The sequence below is a fragment of the Vulpes vulpes genome, chromosome 8 (assembly GCF_048418805.1).
Source record: "Vulpes vulpes isolate BD-2025 chromosome 8, VulVul3, whole genome shotgun sequence".
In the NCBI taxonomy this organism is placed as follows: domain Eukaryota; kingdom Metazoa; phylum Chordata; class Mammalia; order Carnivora; family Canidae; genus Vulpes; species Vulpes vulpes.
The window spans coordinates 92,101,119-92,123,495 of record NC_132787.1 but is presented as its reverse complement, the minus strand read 5'-3'; the positions used below and the strand labels follow the sequence as shown (position 1 = coordinate 92,123,495).

Genomic DNA, 22,377 nt, shown 5'->3' with positions numbered 1-22,377 from the left:
ACAAACAGAAAGACATACCATCTACCCAGTCAACTCAAAATTCCAGCAGAAATTTTTGTAAATATAGACAATTCTAAATTTTATATGAATAGGCAAAAGGAATAGACAAGACACTTTTGTTTGTTTGCTTTTTTAAATATTTTATTTATTTATTCATGAGACACACGGCGGGGGCGGGGGGGGGGGGCAGAGACACAGGCAGAGGGAGAAGCAGGCTCCATGCAGGAAGCCCAACGTGGGACCCGATCCCAGATCTCCAGGATCAGGCCCTGGACTGAAGGCAGCGCTAAACCACTGAGCCACCCGGGCTGCCCGACAAGACACTTTTGAAAAGGAAAAATAAAGTTGCAGGATTATGGTACTCAATTTGAAGAATTACTCTAAAGCCACAGTCATCAAGACAGTACAATACTGGAAAAGGCCATTTGATTTTTTTTTTTAAGATTTTCTTTATTTATTCGTGAAAGACACAGAGAGAGAGGCAGAGACACAGGCAGAGGGAGAAGCAGGCTCCAGGCAGGGAGCCTGATGTGGGACTCGATCCTAACATGGAGGATCACGCCCTGAGCCCAGGGCAAGTGCTCAACTGCTGAGCCACCCAGGCACCCTTGATTTTTTTTTTTTTTTAAGTGCAAAAGAAATTCAGTGAAGAAAGGACAGACTTGGTGTTGGAAAAATTGGTTATCTATATGCCAGAAAGATGAAACTTGACCTATACTTCACACCATATAAAAAAATTTTTGAAATGGAAGATAAATATAAATGTAAAGTATAAAAGCAAAAAACCTTTAGAAGAAAACAGTAGAAAGTCTTCATGGTCTGGTACATCACAGTAAAAGCATAAGTCATTAAAAAACGACAAAATTAGACACTTTGTTCTAGATAAGAAACTGGTAAGAAATGAAAAGACAAGTTACACACTGGACAAAAAATATTTGCAAATCACATGTTAAACATAGGATTGTTATAAAAAAAAATATATGTGTACACTTAAACTCTCAAAACCAAACTAAGGTGGAAAAAAAAGCTTGTTGTCAACAGTAGGCACAATATTAACCTTATTCATTGACTTAAGAGTACAGAGGACCCTATTAATATCTTGCCTTTAGGCTATCACCCTGATCAGCTTCCAGTTGTCAGCATCTACATTTCTTTGCCTGAGGGCTTTTTCTGGCCTCTGAAGACTGCCTTGATATTTGCAGGACAGTCCAGAAGTATGAGGGGATTAACATGCCTGGAGGAACTCTCCCACTGATGGAAGTTAATATATAAATACTGCAGGTCCTTTACCCAACAAAAGGCAATGTTTTCCACTGGCTTCCAGAGTTCCTCATTGAAATTAAGTTTGCTTACCCACAGTGTCTGATAAGAAAACCTTTACTAGGGCAGCCCTGGTGGCTTAGCGGTTTGGCGCCTTCAGCCCGGGGCATGATCCTGGTCCCACATCAGGCTCCCTGCCTGGAACCTGCTTCTCCCTCTGCCTGTGTCTCTGCCTCTCTCTCCTATGTCTCTCATGAATAAATAAATAAAATCTTTAAGAAAAAAAGAAAAGAAAACCTTTACTAGCTACTTTCTCTTCTCTGTCTTACTTCTCTACTGGTTATCTCCTAGGATCACCTAAATAAACCCCCCCCCAAAAAAAAACAAACTTGCACTTATCTTTACATCAGCATTTGCTTCTAGGATACCCAAAATAAGACAGATTTGATCCTGATATAACATTCTGTAAGTAGATCACTTACCCACCAGATGACAGACAAGGTTCCCAGTGCTGGTAATTAAGTGGCTTGGTGAGAACCCCTGGTACGCTGTTGCCTCAATATTACTAAGATTCTCAATGTGGTGGAGGTAGGATGCGATACAGGTAAAGATGACCAAGTTACGTGATAGCTTTAGCATTTAAGAGATATAGGGGCATCAAGAATTTTAAAGATAATTAAATTGGTTGAGTTTTTGTTAAGTAGCATTGATGCACAGAAGAAAGAAAATGTCAAGACCTAAATCATCTAAGTACCAACTCAAAGCATGATAATGACAGCCAGAAGACCTCACAGCAGCATTTTAAGGAGCTCTCAGTCCCTACAACTAGCAGGCAGATTGTGCTAAAAATCGGTCCCAAATTCTGATTATGAAAGTTGGTAAATTATTAGACTGAATTCAGGGATGCCTGGGTGGCTCAGCGGTTTAGCACCTGCCTTTAGCCCAGGGCGTGATCCTGGAGTCCTGAGATCGAGTCCTGCATCGTGCTCCCTGCACGGATCCTGCTTCTCCCTCTGCCTGTGTCTCTGCCTCTCTCTATGTCTCTCATGAATAAATATATAAAATCTGGAAGGAAGGAAGGAAGGAAGGAAGGAAGGAAGGAAGGAAGGAAGGAAGGGAGGGAGAGAGAAAGAAAGAAAGAAAGAAAGAAAGAAAGAAAGAAAGAAAGAAAGAAAGAAAGAAAGAAAGAAAGAGAAAGAGAAAGAAAAGAAGAAAAGAAAAGAAAAAGACTGAATTCACAGTCTAGTCAAGATTCTCCTGAACCCTCTGAGCCAAAAGAAGTGGCTCCCTGGCTCTTACTACAAGATGGCAGTCTCCTCTGCCTAGACCACGAAAGGCCTCATCTGAGATACATTCCTCAAAAGATGCTGACCCCTTCTCAGGACCTGTCCCTACCTCCTTCACTGATTCTGAGCTAATAACGAGGGTCAAGTCTTGGCCTCATAGGAATAGAGACATTCGGTCCTTACTTTGGATAGAAAGGAATGATTTACCAAAACAGCTATTGGACTGATGAAATGCACTGGTAGGACCTGGGAATGAATTTGGCCACCAAGTATAAGGTTGGTAAGAATTGTTGGTATAGGGGCACTCCCCCATGACCTAGGATGCAATGTTCCAGAGGACACCTAAAGCCAGTCCTAATGTACAGCTAGATGGACTCATTTGAGCTTCGGTGTGAGGGGGATGGATGACCTATAGAAAATGGAGATGCTAGAACTACATGGCATAGTATAAAGAAAAGAGGCAAAAGCGGGCTCCCTGCCCATGTCTCCTAATCTTTGCCAATTCTGTCTCTACTGGACTGACAGAATCTGCTTTAAAAACAAAAGAAAACAGGGGGCACCTGGCTGGGTCAGTCAGTAGAGCATGACTCTTGATCTCAGGATTGTAGGTTTGAACCCCACATTGGGTAGAGAGATTACTTGAAAATAAAATCTGTAAGGGGTACCTGGGTGGCTCCGTTGGTTGAGTATCTTACTCTTGATCTCAACTCTGGTCTTGATCTCATCAGGGTCATGGCTTCAGACCCCACGGTGGGCATGGAGCCAACTTAAAAAATAATAAAATCTTAAAAACAAAATACTGATGGCTTTCTTTGACTTCTGAGAGAAAGTTCCCTGCTACCAAGCCTGAAATACTATAGAATTACCACCCTCTGGAAACATTCCTATCCAATGACCGATAGATACTCCACCTACCTTGCTCTGAGGACATGTTTTACATTGGCTCCTAGAGTTCCCCAGTAGGAATAAGCTCAGTTTCTCACAGTGGTAACTTGCTTGAAACAAATCCTTTATTTGCTAAACCTCATTTCTCTATCTTCACGGTCCCCTACTAGTATTTCCTGGGATAATCTCCAAAACAAAATACTTGCACTCAATCCTGTTTGAGTCAGCTTCTAGGGGGAACTCAAACTAAAACATTAAGTCTTTTCACTTCAACCAACCCTACATTCAGATTACATAAAATACAGGGTAAATACAAACTAAGATCACTATAAATGATTCCCCTAGGCCTTACTGATAGGTGAGTCCATCCAGTGCTCTATGGATACTAATAGCTTAAGCTCTGTAATTATGATTTTAACATTTCCACACTCAACAAATATCTAATTCTACTGCCACACCTGATTGTATATCCTTGTCCTTCTGATAAAACCTTGAAAATCAACACTTACAACATGAATGCAAGTACATTTCTTTACTTCCTTCCACTTGCATTCCTGGCACTTTGCCTTTTCTTAGCCTCCTGATCAAGAGGTAACCAACACCTCTGTATCATTCCCTTCATATTCTAACTCTGGCTTCAAACCCTGCCATTTCCTTCCTCATGATCACAAGCATCCACCCTTTTTTCCCATTTCGACTGCCAAAATCTTTGTCCACATGAATGCACAAATACAATTCTATGACACTGTGATCTCAGACTCTGCACCCACATCTTCCTGTAGTTCATCCTGTGGATATACAGAAAAATCCACTTGGTGTATTTATGCCAACACGTTCCATCTTCAGGGATCCTACTCAGGAGCTTCACTCCATACAACTAAAAAGATTAAGGTACAAAGTGAACTAAGAGAAAGAAAAACAAATACCATGAACTCATTCATATGTGGAATCTAGTAATAAAAAAAAAGTCAAACTCACCATAGAAGCAGAGTAGAATGGTGATTTCCAGGGGCTGGGAGGTGGGAGAAATGGAAGATAGTGATCAAAGGGTACAAACTTTCAGTTATTGGATGAATGAGGTCTGGGGATCAAATGTACCCCGTGATAAGTATAGTTGGTAATACTGTACTGTATTGTATACTTGAAATTTGATAAGAGAATAGATCTTAAACTACCACAAAAAAAGATAACTGTGAAGCAATAGTTGTGTTAATTAACTCAACTGTGGTAATCATCTCACAAGGTATACATGTATCAAATCACATTGTACACTTTAAAGATATACAATTTTATTTGTCAATTACACTTCGATAAAACTAAGGGGAGGAATTTAACAATATATATGAACATCTTTCCATGCCATTGAGCACTCTTCAAAAACATAATTTTGAATGGTAGAACAGAAATTTATCACAATTCCTTATCCAAGCCTTGATTGTTGGCAATTATTTCCAATTATCTACTACTCTGAACAATGCAACAATAAACACCTTTGAAGCAAAATTAATAATTAAAAAAAAAACAGAGCACAGCCTTAGTCTACAAAATGTAAAAAAACAAAAACAAAAACACCACCCAGAGTTCTAGCTATGAGAATGTAAGTAAAGTTTCTTCAATCAAAAAACAGTTGAAACAGTAAGTCCCTAGAAGAGGCTGTTTAATGCCCTAAGCCCAAAATCAAACAGAATGAGTTTTAAGATACAACACCTCAAAGGCAAAATCTATGACAGACAAAAGTGATAAGTTGAATCTTATCAAAATTAATTGTTATACGAAAGAAACTCCTAAGATAATAAAAAAGACAAGCCCTAATTTGAAATGTTTTCAAAACACATCTGATAAAGGACTTATATTCAAAGTATAAAAAAACTTTTAAAACTCAACAGTAGGGCAGCCCCGGTGGCTCAGCGGTTTAGCGCTGCCTTCAGCTCAGGTCATGATCCTGGAGTCCCGGGATCGAGTCCCATGTCAGGCTCCCTGTGTGGAGTCTGCTTCTCCCTCTGCCTGTGTCTCTGCCTCTCTCTCTCTCTCTCTGTCTCTCATGAATAAATAAATAAAATAAAAATCTTAAAAAAAGAAAATTCAACAGTAAGAATCCTCCTCTCTCTCTTCTTCTCCCTCCCCACCTCCAACAAAATAAATAAAATCTTTTAAAAGAGGGGGGCCTGGGTGGCACAGTCAGTTAAGCATCAGACTCTTGGTTTCAGCTCAGGTCCTGATGTCAGGCTCCACAGTCAGCACAGAATCTGCTTAAGACTCTTCCTCTCCCTCTACCCCTTTCCCCTCACACTCTCACTCTTTCTCTAAAAATAAATTAATAAATCTTTTTTGAAAAGAGCCCAATTAAAAAAAAATGATCAAAAGATCTAGATACTTCCCCAAAGAAGACATACAAATGATAATAAGTACATAAAAAGGTGTTCAATATCATTGTCATTAGGAAATTACAAATTAAAACACAATGAGATATTACTATATGCCTGTTACAATGGCTAAATTTTTTTTAATGACAATACTAAATGCTGACAAGAATGTAGAGCAATTCTTGCAAGTGATAATGCCCAAACAGTCTCATCCATTGCAAGTGATAAATGCACAGTCATGTTGGAAGACAAGCTGGCAGCCTCTGCAAAGCTCATCATAATCTTATTGCCATGTGACCCAGCAACTGCATCACTAGGTATTTACCCAATGAGTTGAAAACTTATACTCACATAAAACCTGCATCCAAATGATTACACTCAGCTTTATTCACAATTGTCAAATAATGAAAGGAACCATAAGAAGCCCTGTAATGTGTGAAGAGATAAACAGTGGTACTTTCACAACTGGTTTAGCAATAATAAATGATCTATCAAGCCATGAAAAGACACAGAGGAAGCTTAAATATATATTGTTAAGTGAAAAAGCAAGTTGGAAATGGCTACACACTATATAATTCCAATTTTATGTCCTTCTAGAAAAACTAAACTACACAAATGGTAAAATGATCAGTAGTTACCAGAGGTTTGGGGAGAAACCAAACGGAATGAATAGGGGAACTTTTAGGGTGGTGAAACTTCCATATGATACTGGAATGCTGGATCCATGACACTACACATTTGTCAAAACTGACTGAAATTTCAGAGTGAACCTCAAAGTATGTAAATTTTTTAAAAATCCTTATAATGTCAAAGGATCTCAGGATGAAATGGAGAATGTGACAAAACAGTCAAACTGTATTACAAAATGTATGACACAACCTCCCTGAAGAAGCTGAGGGGAAAAGTAGTCACCTAAGCAACTGTGAAAATAAATGGAGTCTGTAAGACTAAAGGCAAAGCAAAATATAACTGTACTCTAGTTTCCCACAGGTTATAAGTTGACAATTCTGATATTAGTATGCATGTGTACTGTAACCAAACACTTAAGTTAATGGATAGCAGATGGTGGAGTGATGAGGTTACAGATAAGCAAGATGAGAAGCTAGAAAGATCCATGTGGTAAAGGATTACAAATTGGAAACATCCGTACAAGTTCATGTTATTTTAATATAGATACAGACAGTTACACATGGAAGCATCTGTAGATATGTGTATATACATGGGTTAGTGTACACATATAGACGTCCTTGCTCTGTCAATTGAGAGGGCCTAGAAACAATATCCCAATAGCAATGAGCACACTTAGTGCCCAAATTTTGGTGCATAATATCATTCTCCAATAAAAGAAACCAGGGCCCCTTGGAGAAATGGCTGAGGCAATACATGATAAGAGCCCCGGAGCACCTTGAAAGTAAGTTCTGGGAAGGAAAGAAACATCTGACAGGAGTGAATCAAAGGGACACAGAAGCCAACTGGGAAAAAAAAAAAAAAAAAAGAAGAAGCCAACTGAAAGCTCCCAATGGTCAAAGTTGAAACAATTTCAGCAACAAAATTAAATAATATTCAATACCCTCAACTTGATATTAATATAAATAATGAGTGAATAATCTGGCTCTGCCCTCAGCTTGGAATCTGCTTGTCCCTCTCCATTCCCCTCTCCCCCTCAGCCCCTCCTGCCCCTGCACTTTCATGTGCAAGCTCTCTAAGTAAATAAATCTTTAAAAAAATTTTTAAATAATTTTTTTAAAAAGCAATTACATAAAACAGTATACATAACATTATATTGCTGGGCCTATAACATACAGAATTCCCTGAGAAGACATAACAATCCTAAATGTCATATCTAACCATAGTGCCTCAGAATACACTAAGCAAAAATTGATAGAACTGAAAGGAGAAATTAACAAATCCACATTTCCACTTGGAGACTTTAATACTTCTCTATGATCAATACAAGTAGAAATTCAAGATGAACATGGAAGGACTGAACCACACCACCAGCCAACTAGATCTAATTGATATTTATTGAACATGCCATCCAATAATGGCAAAATACAAATTCTTTCCAAGTGCACATGAAGCATGCATCACCAAATTCGGAGGAGTGAACACCTCTGGAGATGGAAGCAGAATGATGTGACAGCAGAGGGACACTAACTCTACTTAGCTGTTTTATTTATTGGATTGGGTTCTGGGCACCCTGTATTATTCTTTATAGGTCCTATTTCTTTCTTTCTTTCTTTTTTTTTTTTTTTAAGATTTTATTTCTTCATGAGAGACACAGAGAGGGGCAGAGACATAGGAAGAGGGAGAAGCAGGCTCCCTCTGAGGAGCCCAATGTGGGACTCAATCCTGGGACTCCAGGATCATGCCCTGAGCTGAAGGGAGGCACTCAACCACTGAGCCTCTCAGGTGCCCTATAGGTCCTATTTCATAACAAAACATTAAATCATTTATTTAGAGTATATTCTCTAGTAAACCTTTTCTTTAGTGGTTGGGGGTGTTGGGGATACAGGACTCCATATGTTTTATTATTGAAACAGTATACAAAATACCATAAGCTCTGTAGTTTTATCCAAATGTACACCAACTCTCATAAGCTCCAAATTTGATACAGTATTTATTACTTCAATCTTCAGCAATGTCTTCTAGGAGTATCCCAACAAAAGATGCATTTTAGTTTGTCACCAAACTAAAGTTATTGATTTGTCTGTATGGTATTTCAGCCATTTTAATCAAAACAGGAAGAGCAAAGGTTTATGGCTTTTTGTCTTTTACTCCTAAAGTAAGAAATCTCTAAAGAATCTTCTAAAAATGTCTAACTTAATAATTTTTAATGTACTAGATTAATTAGCTTATGCCTATAATCATCACTGAAAAATTTCGGTAAGTTTGTCTTCATACACCAAACGCTTAGTTTTAATATCTCAACTGATAAGAGTAGGCTCATACTATCATTAGTAAATATCTTAAGATACAATATACTCAACAGTGCATATAAACCCATATATCAAATAGTATTTAACAATTTTACTGACTCCTCTTCAATCCACTTAGATCATTATTATTTTATACTTTTCATGAGACTGACAAGCTTATAATATAAATAAATGTATCAGCTCTGTTTTTTTCTTGTTGTTCATGTGTCCTTGCATATCATTACTTCAATCTTCAGCCAAATCAGAAACTCCAGCCTGTAATTTCTTTGCAGGAATCCCTTAAACCCTTTGTCTCTTTAGCAAGGTTTATTTAATTGAAATCAGATAATATAATCCAAAAGACCACTAATCCAGGCAGAGATGAACTGTAATATGTCCAAGCAGAACGTAAGCCAACAAATAAGGAGGCTCTCACGCTCTTACGACAAGCCCCTCCACGCTGTAGTGTCTCCAGCATCTCCCTCTCAGGTTACTTAGCTTACCATACCCGATGTATATCACCAGATACACAGACAGAGTAAAGTGTCAACCTATTAGTCAACTAGTAAAAGTTAATTGTCCATATTTTGTCATACCCTTTCTGGAGAATCATTTTGCACACCTCCCACTCTAGAAACCACTGTTCTTTAAAACACAGAGACACACAACACCCTAGAATGAGAAAATGGGACTGTGCTAGATTTGAAGAACAAATGAGTAATATGGGTGGTAGCAATCATATGAGGAAATTTAGAGCCTACATGGTTAGTTAATGTGGCCTAAGGTTACAAAGTTAGTAATCTGTGGGGTTAGGCAACCAACCCATTTGACTAGAAAAACCTACTCTCTTTCTGCTGGGCCACATCGCCCCCTCCAGGGCAAACATGAGGACTCCAGGAATAAGAAAAATGCAAGTTCATGAACAGAGGTTTTTTTTAATGTTACAATTAAATGAAGCCTGGAGATTAGGCTTCAAAAACAAAACATCTAGATGCAACAAAATATCTAGACCCCTTGTTAGTCCTTTATGGGAAGCAATAGGCTCCAGAGTTGGACTAAGTCTGTCAGCAGAAAAGACTAAAGGAAAAGATTATCAGAAAGAGAGCAGGCTCTAGAAATGTTTGCAGAACGTCTCTGTACTACACCCAAGTGTTAAATATCTTTCATCTCCCCCAATCTTTTTGTTACTGTCTTAACCCTTCCAGCTCTCAGTTACTTCAAAGAATGCATGAATTAAAACTTCTTGGGCAGATTCACTGTCTCCCAACAAAACTCCTATCAGCTTTTCTCTGGATGCCCATTTATTTAAGAAGTCAGAGATAACAGAGATTGTCACTAGTTAGTACTTAGTTGTAACTAGTCACACTTCCCTAAAAGAGAACTTCCTTGCCTATTTCAGGAAAATTCCCTACTATTCTGCCTGTAACACTTCTTTTCTCTTCTCCTTTATATTAAAAAAGAAGAAAGAGGGATCCCTGGGTGGTGCAGCGGTTTAGTGCCTGCCTTTGGCCCAGGGCGCGATCCTGGAGACCCAGGATCGAATCCCACATCGGGCTCCCAGTGCATGGAGCCTGCTTCTCCCTCTGCCTATGTCTCTGCCTCTCTCTCTCTCTCTGTGTAACTATCATAAATAAATAAAAATTTAAAAAAAAAAAAGAAGAAAGAAAGAAGAAAAGAAAAGAAAAGAAAAGAAAAGAAAAGAAAAGAAAAGAAAGAGAGAGAGAGAGAGAGAGAGAGAGGGAAAGTAATGTTTGTGAAACCCTAAGATTTTCTTTTTTACAAATCTGAAAAAGTCCTCTAGGTTCCAATACAAAATATTCAAAACCGTACTTCACTACCACAAAGAGCTCTGAATAGCTAACATAATAACCTCATAGGGCTGTGGTAACTATTAATAAATTATGTAAAGCATTTAGCACAATGCCTGGCACAAAATAAGAGCCTAATAAACGTCAGCTACTATTATTATTATCATTATTGATGTTATTATGTAACTACCCTCTTGGATGATGCATAGACTAGAATTCTGTGGGCAAGACTCCTCCTTCTTAATTTACAATTCTTCTGATTTAAATGTATAAAAATATTGGGGCGCCTGGCTGACTCAGTTGGAAGAACACACAACTCCTGACTTTTGGGTCATGAGTTTGAGCCCCACATTGGGTGTAGAGGTTACTGAAAAACATAAAATAGACTCTTTAAAAAATAATAGTATAAAGATATAAACTTGGGAGTACTTTATTAATCACTTGTTACACTTTAAATTTGGAATAGAGAAAAGGTTTTAACAAAAGTGAAAGGAGGTAAAGAGGTAGAAATGTAATGTGCCCAAAGAATCAGAGAAAGAATGTAACAGAAAGTAAGCCACTGAAAGAAGAAACATGTGCCTCTACTGTGCTAAAAACAAACCTAGTTTTTCCTAAAACCTGCTATGGGTTGCTTAGTTAATAAGAAGGAATTTTAGTTCTAAGAAAAGATACTAAACTACTTACCTAATAGGGAAATACTAAAAGCATATGAACAATAAAAGGTACACTCTTGAAAGGACATGTAAAGCTCTAGTTTTCATAGCCATATTTCAGAAAACATATCTTTGTTAGTTATTCATAGTGTTAGGCTTGTCCCTAGAGACTTTTTTAAAGAAATATATTAAGAATGACTTTTTCAAATTACTCTGGAATTAATGAAAAGAAAATAAAACCAATTAAATAGCAGTGTGCAGAGGTACCTATCTGGCTCAGCTGGTAAATCATGTAACTCTTGATCTTGGGGTTGTAAGTTCAAGCCCTATACTAAGTATGAAGGTTACTTAAAAATAAAATCTATACAGGGAGGCCGTGGGGTCTGTTGGGGGATGCAGTCGGCAGTGGATCGGGAAGCACCAGGGGTCGCAGGCCTGTGTCCTTCCAAGCGAAGCAGAACATGATCCGCTGGCTGGAGATAGAAGCAGAGGACCAGTACTAGCTGAACGCATCCTACCTGTCGGCAGAGCAGGAGTACGGCCACACGACGGGGTGTAGGGCGGCGGCCTTCGAGGCCATCAAGGCAGCCAGGATGTCCAAGTTCCCCCCGCACAGGTTCGTGGCAGACCAGCTCGACCATCTCAATGTCACCAAGAAGTGGGTCTGGTCCGGAGCCATGGATTCACAGGGCAGCCACCCACCTCCTAACCCAATTCTGGAACCTCTGAAGAGTGCTCACTTTAGAGCTTTTGGAGCAGGCTTAGTGAACAGCAGACATGAGTGTGGTGGTCTGCAAGTGGGGTATATGGGGCTCCAAACTCTGTATAGTCCAGCCTCTGGCATAGTGTTTCTTTTCCATTACCCTAATAGAAAGATACAGGTATTTCCTAGGCCACAGAAGATATAAAGTGTATTTTGGATGAAAGTGTCAAAAAAAGCTACAAACTGTGCTTAAGTATGAGGTACTTGGTGGAGGCTTACCTTTGGTCAAAACAATTGCCTAGACGAAAGTGGGAAAAAATGAGCTTTTTCAATTAAACATACTCCTAAAAACAGGATTTTCTTTTGAGATTGCTACTAAAAGTAGACATTTACATGAAGTAAAAGATACTCATCAGAACTGCTACATGAAGTTGTATTTTTGAAAACCTCTTTTCGGGTACCTGGGTGGCCCAGTCGGTTAAGCCCTGCTGACTTGGTTTCCCCTGAGATCCAGCCCGGCCTAGAGCTCCCTGCTGGGGGCAGACAGGGTCTGCTTAAGATTCTCTCTCCCTCTGCCCCTCCTGCCACCTCAAATAAACAAATCTTTAAAAAAAAAAAAAAAAAAAAAAGCTTAAAAAAAATCTACAAAAATAAATAAATAGCAGTGTGCAGCCTTCACATCAAAATCCATGATGTTAAAAATTCCTTTTCTAAGTTCTCAGATCCTTAATTTCAGTTAACACATTTGTAGTAATTCTTATGAGCTACAAAAGCCAAAGCAAAGCAATGGAGAATCAGAATGGGAGGGCTTAGAAATGACCTAACCCAGACCTCAAATTTTGAGCATCAAAATAAATGTCTTGTCCCCAGTTATAGTTATACTTCACAATAAAGAAATGGAAATAGAAACCCAGAACCCATAACTCTTCGTCTGTTATACTACCTTTCTATGTTAGTATAAAAGGTAGTAAGAATTAAAAACCAGTATGAAAAAGCTAATACAACAGAAAAAAAAGGTAAATGATGAAAACAAGCAAATCACAGAATAGGAAATCTAAAGAGCCAATAAAAACATCAAGCAATGTTCAATCTCACCAATAATCAGTAAAATATATATTAAAAACCAAAATAATAAAAAATAAGATTATATTATTCATCCATCAGATTTGCAAAAATTATAAACTCTAATAACACTAAGGGTTGACAAAGCAGGGAAGCAATAGAAGCCACACACCACTGATGCAAATGTCAACTGGTAAAACCACTTCAGAGAGAAATTTAGTAATACCCACTAAAGTTGAAGATGTGCATGGCACACAAGCCAGCGTTTTTTTACCCCCAGGAACTCTAAAAGACATGTATGTGTGCACAAGGAAATCTGACAAGAATATTCATAGCAGTGTTATTTGTAATAGCAAAAAAAAAACAAAAAGAAAAGAAAAAGAAAAAAGAAAAATCCAGAACAAATGAGTTGCCATCTACAGGAAAATATAAAAGTATATTGTGACACAGTCAAAAAATACAGTCCTATTCTGCCAAGATGAAAGCACTACAGCTACATGTATCCATATAGATGAGTCTCACGATATTGAGAGGGGAAAAAAAGATAAGTTACAAAAAGAAATAATTAATATTGTTAATATAAAGTTTTTTAAATGCAAAAGAATATACATTTTAGGGCTATTTACGTATGTAATGAAAGTATGTACAGGAATGAAAAGTATCAAGTTCAGAAAAGTAGTCCCTTTGAAAGGGGAAGAGAATACAATTGGCAAAGAGTTACATGAGGGTTCAACCCTAAAAGAAGCCTACTTTCTTGAGTAGTATGTATACAGGTACTCACTAGTTTTATTCTCCCTATCTTTCAGAAAGTCAATGTTTCACAACGTTCGCAAAATTAAAAGAAAATAAACTCAAGGTCCAACCAAAATACTTTACTCCAGAGCCCACATGCGTAACCATGACACTATTCATTCCATATTCAAGAAAGACTGCATAATTTTAAGAAATCTCTCAAGAAGATGTAAAACATCAGACTGGGGAAAAAGCAATAAAGTACCTAAGGAAAAAGTCTCTTAAAGAAATCATATTGGAGGGGCACCTGGCTGGCTCCATGGTGGAGCGTCTGCCTTTGGCCCAGGTCATGATCCCAGAGTCCTGGGATTGAGTCCCACATCAGGCTCCCTGCATGGAGCCTGCTTCTCCTTCTGCCTATGTCTCTGCCTCTCTCTGCGTGTCTCTCATGAATAAATAAATAAAATCTTAAAAAAAAAAAAAAAAGAGAGAGAGAGAAATCATATTGGAGACACAGAGTGGTTCTGTTGGGATCACTCAGGAATCAACGTGAGTAAACCAAAACAAAACTCAAGTTGAACTAGAACAACAGTCTTGTTTAAAGACAGCATGTAGAAAGGACAAGGGCTTTGAAGTTTGATCTGGGTTCAAATATTATACGGGTCCCTGATTAGTTGTGTGGCCCTAAAGAAGTTTTAACCTTTCTGAGCTCCATCCATATACTGGAGATACCATACCTAGCTTCCAAAATTATAAAGATTAAAAAATAGTCCTTATCTATTAAAAAGCACTTGATATACTATAGCCTCATAATAAATAATATTATTACTTGCGGAAGAAAGTCTCTCTCTGGCAAGAAGAGACAACAGGCAGAGAGAGAAGTTAAAAGGAGGGAGTAAAAAGTCTACAAAAAGAATCCAGGAAGAAGTTCAAATGGTTAGGCGCTGAAAAAGTCTTTGTAGAGTCCCATAAGTTCTCAAAAAAAATTTTAACTGAGCACTATTTCATTATAGTGAGGCTTAATTATAAGAATATTTAGCCCAGACCTGATTTTTTTAAAAGATTTTATTTATTTATTCATGAAAGACAGAGAGAGAGAGAGGCAGAAGCATAGGCAGAGGGAGAAGCAAGCTCCCCTGATGCAGACTCGATCCCAGGACCATGGGATCACAACCTGAGCCAAAGGCAGACACTCAACCACACTGAGCCATTCAGGTGTCCCCAGACCTGGTTATTATAGCATTTTAGTCCTATATTAGCTTATTTATAATGTTGTTAATACATAAAAATTCAAGATCAAAATGAGTTTTTCTAAAGACTCATTTTTTGTTAAAAAGTGCATTATCAGGGCAGCCCAGGTGGCTCAGCGGTTTAGCGCCGCCTTCAGTCCGGGGCATGATCCTAGAGACAGACCCGGGATCGAGTCCCGTGTCGGGCTCCCTGCATAGAGCCTGCTTCTCCCTCTGCCTGTTCTCTGCCTCTCTCTCTATCTCTCTGTGTCTCTCATGAATGAATAAATAAAATCTTTTTTTAAAAATGCATTAAGTAAATCATAACCAATATATGTTTCTCTCAGTTATCGACAACTCAGAAAGTTGTCTGTCCTACTCTTAACATATTAAAGAGAAGACAATGATAATTTCAACAAATGCAAAAAAAAAAAAAAAAACCTGATAAAATTTAACATTCAATAAAAACACAAACCAGGATGCTGGCTGACTCAGTCAGAGGAGCATACAACTCTTGATCTCAGGATTGTGAGTTCAAGCCCCATATGGGATGTAGAGATTACTTAATAAATAAAATTTTAAAAAGAAAATACAGGGACGCCTGGGTGGCTCAGCAGTTGAGCGTCTGCCTTCGGCTTAGGTTGTGATCCCAGAATCTGAGATCCATATCGAGTCCCACAATCGGGCTCCCTGTGGGGAGCCTGCTTCTCCCTCTGCCTATGTCTCTGCCCCACTCTCTCTCAGTCTGTCTCTCATGAATAGATAAACAAATCTTTACAAAAAATAAAAAAGAAAATACAAACCAAGGACAGATGAAAACTTACGTAAAGTGACAAAAAAATCTATTAGAAACCTTCAGTAAGTATCATATCTAATAGTGAAACACTTGAAGCATTCTCATTTAGGAAAAAGATAAAAATGCCCATTATCATCACTGCTATTCAACTTTTGTATTGGAGAGTCTAGGCATTGCAATTATGCAAACAAAGTAAGTGGTATGAAGATTAGAAAGACACTTGGTCAATTAGGTCTTCTAATCAAAGTAGCCTGGTAAGTAAACACTTTAGTGCATCCCCTCTACTCCAAATACACATCAATAGATAAACTATTTTTTAAATATATTTTTAAATGACATGGGGCACCTGGCTGGCTCGGTCAGTAGTGCATGTAACTCTTGACCTCAGGGTTTTTAGTTTCAGCCCCATGTTGGGTATAGAGATAATTTAAAAATAAAAAAATTTTAGGGATCCCTGGGTGGTGCAGCAGTTTGGCACCTGCCTTTGGCCCATGGCGCGATCCTCGAGACCCAGGATCAAATCCCACATCGGGCTCCCTGCATGGAGCCTGCTTCTCCCTCTGTCTGTGTCTCTGCCTCTCTCTCTCTGTATGACTATCATAAATAAATAAAAATTTTAAAAAACAAACAAAAAAACCATACCCCTTTGCTTCTTTTTTTTTTTTTTTTTTTTTTACCCTTTGCTTCTTTAAAAAAAAAAATTTAATGATTTAAGCAGGCTCAAAAACAAGGTAAAATTCCATTTGGATCAGAAACCAAACAGATACACAAAACTATAAGCAGGACTGAAGCTACAGGCTTGCTGGACCCCGAGCTCAGAAGCAGGTACCTACCTTCTTCAAGGGCAACAGTGACACAAAGTAAAGGAGGTGGAGAAACATTTGAGCCAGACTCACTGCTCAAAGCCAAGGATGAGGCCTGGAGCTGAAAGGAAGCTATAAAATACTGCTGCCAGTCTCTGCGTAGAGCTACAGTTTATATAATGCTCTAGGCCTAGAAAAGTGGGAAGATAAAAACATCCTCGTGACCAGGAACTGAACCAAGACATTCCCATATTTTGTGAATGGATCTAAAATAGCCCCAATTATCTCAAAGGGTAGGACCCCCAACCCATCATTATTATACCTGATTTCTTGACTATGGTTCAAAAAGTCAATGGGAGCACCTGAAATATCACCACACAGAGAAGGGTGAGCACAGAAATAAGGAAAACAGAATAAAAAGCACTCACACTCGAATGAGTCTATAAATCAAAACTTCAAAAGACATAAAGAAATATAATGCTAAGAAAGATAGCCAACAAAAGCAACAATTAGAATATGAATTCATTCCAGATGAAGTTTAATTTTAGAGAACAGTCTGACAAAGGCTTATTTTTTAAGTACATTTAGGGTGCTAGGATATAAATTTTTTTTAATTATTGGGAATGCAAAATTGTACAGCCACATTCAGAAGGCACTTAGGCAGTTTCTTATAAAGCTAAACATACTCTTACCATGAGATCCAGCAAAAATGCTCCTATGTATTTACTGAAAAGAGATGAAAACCTGTGTCCAAACAAAAACCTGAACATAAATATTTAGACATTTTACGCATAATTGCCCCAAACTGGAAGTAAACAAGATGTCCTTCAATAGGTGAATGGATAAACAAACTGGTACTTTCATACAATGGAATGTTATTTAACAATAAAAAGAAATAAGTTTCCTCAATGTTTATAGCAACATTATCAACAATAGCCAAACTGTGGAAAGAGCCCAAATGCCCCAAAACTGATGAATGGATAAAGAAGATATGGTACATATATACAATAGAATACTACTCAGCCATCAAAAAGAATGAAATCTTGCTGTTTGCAATGACACAGATGCAGCTACAGTGTAACATAATAAGCAAAATAAGTCAGAGAAAGACAAGTACCATATGATTTCATTCATGTGGAATTTAAGAAACAAAATTGATGAACATAATGAAAGGGGAAAAAAGAGAGAAAAGGAAACAAATCATGAGATACTCTTAAACACAGAGAACAAACTGAGGGTTAATGGAGAAAGGTGGGTCAGGGATGGGAAAGAGGGGTGATGGGTATTAAAGACGCCACCTGTCATGAGGAACACTAGGTGTTGTATATAAGTGATGAACCACTAAACTATACTCCTGAAACCAACATTGAGCTGTATGTTGACTAGAATTTCAATGAAAGAGAAAGAGAAAGAAAAGAAAGAAGCTATGGAGACAAGAAAAGACATAGCGGAAACTTACATGCACATTGCTATGTGAAAGAGAACAGTCTGAAAGACCACAATACTTACTGTATGATTTCTAACTGCATGATACTCTCAAAAAGGCAAAACTATAGACACAGTAAAATAATCAGTAGTTATCAGGAGCTCAGGAGGAGGGAAGAAGGAATGAATAGATGGAACTCGGGATTTTTAGAGCAATAAAATTATTCTGATGATAGTGCAATGACATTATACGAAATTCATGTACCGACATTAATGATGCATGACATTTTGACATTTTGCATTTGTCAAAACCACAAAACACAAAGGACACAATGAGAAGCCTAATATATACTATGAGCTTAAATTAATAATAACTTATCAACATTGATTCATCAGTTATAACACATGTACCACACTGAAACAAGATATTAATAACAGGAGAAATCATATACAGAGAAGAGGGGACATATACTCTACCATCTACCCATTTTGGTCATATTCAGTTATGTATATAATTTTTTTAAAATATCACAGACAGTTCCACTTCTGGGTATATATACAAAAAAGCTTGAAATAGGGACCTGAACAAATATTTGAACACCCATGTTCATAACAGTATTATTTACAACAGCCAAAAGGTAGAAACAATCCAAATGTCCACTGATGGATGAATGAATAAACAAATGTGTATATACATACAATGGAAGAGTATTTCACCTTAAAAAGGAAGGAAATCCTGATACATGCTACAATATATATGAACTCCTAAGACACTATACTACATGAAATAAGCCAGGCAAAAGGACAAATATTATATTATTCCACTTACTTGAGGTCTCTGGAGTAGTCAAAGTCATAGAGATAGTAGAATGGTGGTTGCCAGGGGCTGAAGGGAGGTGTTTGGTGGGTACCGAGTTTCAGGTGGGGAAAATGAAAAAGTTCTAGAGATGGACAATGGTAATGGTTACATAACCATGTGAATGTACCTCATGCCACAAATGTATACTTGGTAAATTGTATGCCATGTATATTTTACAATTTTTAAAAAGCAGAAAAACTAGATATCCAAATTGGAGGGAAAAAAGGCTCTCTTCCTTCTATCACAGAGAAATTCCACATGGAAAGCAAAACTTTTTAATTTAGTTTTTTTTTTTTTAAGTTTTACTTATTTAAGTCATCTCTACACCCAATGTGAGGCTCGAATTCACAACCCCAGATCACAACCCCACATGCTCTTCTGACAAGCCAGTCAGGCCCCTTTTTAAATTTTAGATGAAAATACAGAAATATATAATTCGCACCCTGGGGTAGAAAAAATTTACTTAAACCAGACACATACATGGGTGCCTGGGTGGCTCAGTCAGTCTGACTTCAGCTCAGGTCATGATCTCAGGGTTCTGGGACTGAGCCCAACATTGGGCTCCCCACTCAGCAGGGAGCCTGCTTGTCCCTCTCCCTTTGCCCTTCCCCCTGCTCATGCTCTCTCTCTCTCTCTCTCAAATAAATAAATCTTAAAAAAAAAAAAAAAAAAGACATACACAACCTTTTCTTTCTAATTTAAGGGAAATTTTTTCATAAATATAACATTAAAATTTTAAACTTGCATACAAACAAAGACACTGCCAACCAAGGGGAAAGGCAAGCCTCAGACTAGCAGGATGCATTTGCAACACACAGATCCAACAAAGATTTAGTATCCAAAGTAACACAACTGTCTGTCCCTCAGAGAATGAAGAATGAAAAAGGTGATTTAAGTCTACAATTGTACATTACCTAGTAGTTTAAAAAAATGAACCAGATCCACAAGTTCCATGGTTAAATCCCCCTGAATTAAAATTTAAAATGTGCATCCTCTTTGCAATTCTACTTCTTTCATTCACTGCAGCAGTGTCCGAAACAGCAAAGAGCTTAAATGGCCTTTAATGAGGAGACGATTAAATAAACAACAGTACAACACACATATCACATAAGAGTTCATGTAGTAGTCAAGAAAAATCAGGTAGATACCAATGTTCCAACACAGAAAGATCTCAGGGATTTTGTTAGGAAACAACAGCAACAGTAACAATGTACAGTATCATGTCAGTAATTTAAGAGTGGAGAGAAATTAGCTTTTTTTCTATATTACCTATATATAGAAGACAATGCAAAGATTTGGAAGGATAGGGAAGCCCCAGTGGTTTAATGCCGCCTTCAGCCCGGGGTGTGATCCTGGAGACCCGGGATCAAGTCCCACATCAGGCTCCCTGCGTGGAGCCTGCTTCTCCCTCTGCCTGTGTCTCTGCCTCTCCCTCTCTTTCATGAATAAATAAAATCTTAAAAAAAAAAAAAAAGAGAGATTTGGAAGGATAGTAACAAACTGGTAACTGCAATTTCAGTAGAAAAGAGAGTGGACCAAGGGAGGTTTATTCTATCTGTATTTTGAGTATTTTATAAGAAAGTGTGTGTTCATGAGCCCTTCACAGAGCTGCAGTACCGAGCCCCGCAGATTGTGCATGAGACAAGCCCAGGAGGTACATTTACAGGGATTCCACTATGAATGGAACACCTCTAAAGGCAGGTGATACACATCCTGCATAACCAGACACCACAGCCCTGATGCTTGTGTAACGAGAAGTAAATAAAATGAGAGAGGGTGGACTATAAACCAGCATGAGGGCATTTTCTGGGATGATGTAAATATCTATATCCTGATTGGGGTAGTGGTTACAAAGTATATACATTTTTCAGAACACACCCAACTGTACACAGATATTTGTGCATTTTATTATATGTCAACTACACATCCATAAAACTGATTTCAAAAGAAACATAAATATACTGATAAAATACCACATCACTGGGAGGACCTGGACTAAGGCACCCAAAATTACAGGCTAGGGTACCCCGAAACAAGAACCGATGGACTCCTGCTGGTTGCATTCTGAAGTGCACAGTCCTAAAACTAAAAAGAAATGAACTTAGTTCTTCAAGGCTTTCAGCACAAGACCAAGTTTGGATTGGTATTACCCTTATTTTTTATACGTGCAAGCAAAGGCCCTAGAAGATTTTTATTAAAGCCATAAAATAAAAGGCAACTTGGCATTCTGTTGGTTCTAAGTCTAATTTTCTAAGTAGAAAATTTGTCTCCCATGCATAGTGGACGCTCAAAAGCCCCGCCGGCACAACTTTAACTATATAACCCTCTCCAAAGGTAATTCCACTTATGTATGATAAAAATCCTCACAGAACTCATAAAAGGTCAAGTTTTAGTTTGGCAGACAAAGTAACCCAACAGGCACTGCAACCCCGGGCACTGAAACAGCAGCTGGGAGCTGGAGAGCCCAGAAATCCAACTGCGGCAAAGAATAAGTAGAACTGCAGTCCTCACAGAAGAGCAGGGACACATTCTCTTAGATCCAAAAACCAGGATAAAAGTGTAAAAAATGTTCCCTAGACAAAAGTGCTCTTCTTCCTCAAGTGACAGAAAAGAGGAGGGCCAGAATTGGATGACTAGAAGGAATGACCCAAGGACTAAGCTCCTGCTGGCCAACATGGAATAAAGATGTGAAAGTGGCAGGGTGGCCACAAGAAATCACCACTCCTCAGCCACTGCTTTAAATCCCCAGACCTAAAATACAACTGGAATATTACTCAGCCATCAAAAACGACAAATACCCACCATTTGCTTCAACGTGGATGGAGCTGGAGGGTATTATGCTGAGTGAAGTCAGTCAGTCAGAGAAGGACAAACATTATATGTCTCATTCATTTGGGGAATATAAAAAATAGTGAAAGGGATTAAAGGGGAAAGGTGAGAAAACAAGTGGGAAATATCAGAGAGGGTGACAGAACATGAGAGACACCTAACTCTGGGAAAAGAACAAGGGGTAGTGGAAGGGGAGGTGGGTGAGATGTGGCGACTAGGTGATGGGCACTGAGGGGGGCACTTGATGGGATGAGCACTGGGTGTTATGCTATATGTTGGCAAACTGAACTTCAATAAAAAAATTTGAAAAGAAATTAAAATTAAAATAAATAAAAATAAAAAATAAATACCCAGACCTAGAAACCTGGGTTACCTTATGTGACCAAAATATTAAAAAAAAAAAAAAAGAAGAAGAAGAGGAAGAGAGAAAGGGGAAAGAAAAAAGGAGGAGAAGAAAAGAAAAAAGAAAGAAAGAAAGAAAGAAAGAAAGAAAGAAAGAAAGAAAGAAAGAAAGAAAAGAATAAGAATCTCGGGAAGCCCATCAGCCATTCTTAACATCGAAGTATTTAATACTGCTCCGTGTAAAACACAGCAAAGCCTTGCTTGGTTCATTCGTTCACGCAATAAATATTTTTTACCTGACTGCTGTGGGCCAGGCACTGTTCTTGTCATTGAGGATTTAGCAGCTATAGCCACGGAGCTTAATTTTAGGAGAACTGAACTCCAATAAAAAAATTTTTTTTTTAATTTTTAGGAGGGAAGGAAG

General features: G+C 38.1%; 1 protein-coding gene across 23 annotated transcripts in view; it reads right to left on the bottom strand.

Moving 5' to 3' along the window:
- DTNB (dystrobrevin beta) overlaps positions 1–22,377 on the bottom strand; it is a 235,857-nt gene that overhangs the window by 212,418 nt on the left and 1,062 nt on the right. The window lies entirely within an intron of this gene.